The sequence below is a fragment of the Leptonychotes weddellii genome, unplaced genomic scaffold, assembly GCF_054177405.1.
Source record: "Leptonychotes weddellii isolate Sample4059 unplaced genomic scaffold, ASM5417740v2 HiC_scaffold_77590, whole genome shotgun sequence".
Lineage (NCBI taxonomy): Eukaryota > Metazoa > Chordata > Mammalia > Carnivora > Phocidae > Leptonychotes > Leptonychotes weddellii.
Genome location: NW_028047830.1, coordinates 1 through 420, shown reverse-complemented (window position 1 = coordinate 420; position 420 = coordinate 1). Strand labels below are relative to the sequence as shown.

At 67.4% G+C, this 420-nt stretch overlaps 1 pseudogene; it reads left to right on the top strand.

The window, feature by feature from the left end:
- The first annotated feature begins 16 nt into the window (after positions 1-16).
- On the top strand, positions 17-406 carry LOC145719853 (HLA class II histocompatibility antigen, DQ beta 1 chain pseudogene; annotated as a pseudogene).
- Positions 407-420: the final 14 nt, after the last annotated feature.

The window sequence follows — 420 nt, the reverse complement described above, 5'->3', positions numbered from 1 at the left end:
GACTGACCTGCGGTGATTCCCTGCAGAGGATTTCGTGTACCAGTTTAAGGGCGAGTGCTACTTCACCAACGGGACGGAGCGGGTGCGGCTCCTGGCCAGATTAATCTATAACCGGGAGGAGTTCGTGCGCTTCGACAGCGACGTGGGGGAGTTCCGGCCGGTGACGGAGCTGGGGCGGCCGTCCGCTGAGTACTGGAACCGCCAGAAGGACTTCATGGAGCGGACGCGGGCCGCGGTGGACACGGTGTGCAGAAACAACTATGGGTTTGAGGAGAGAACGACCTTGCAGCGGCGAGGTGAGCGCCGGCCATTCGCCCTCCGGGGCCCCATCCCCCGGGCCCAGCAGAGTCCCCGCGCGGGGAGGGGCGGGGACGCGGGGCCGAGCTGGGGGACTGACCCGGCGGCCGTGCCCTGTTCCTG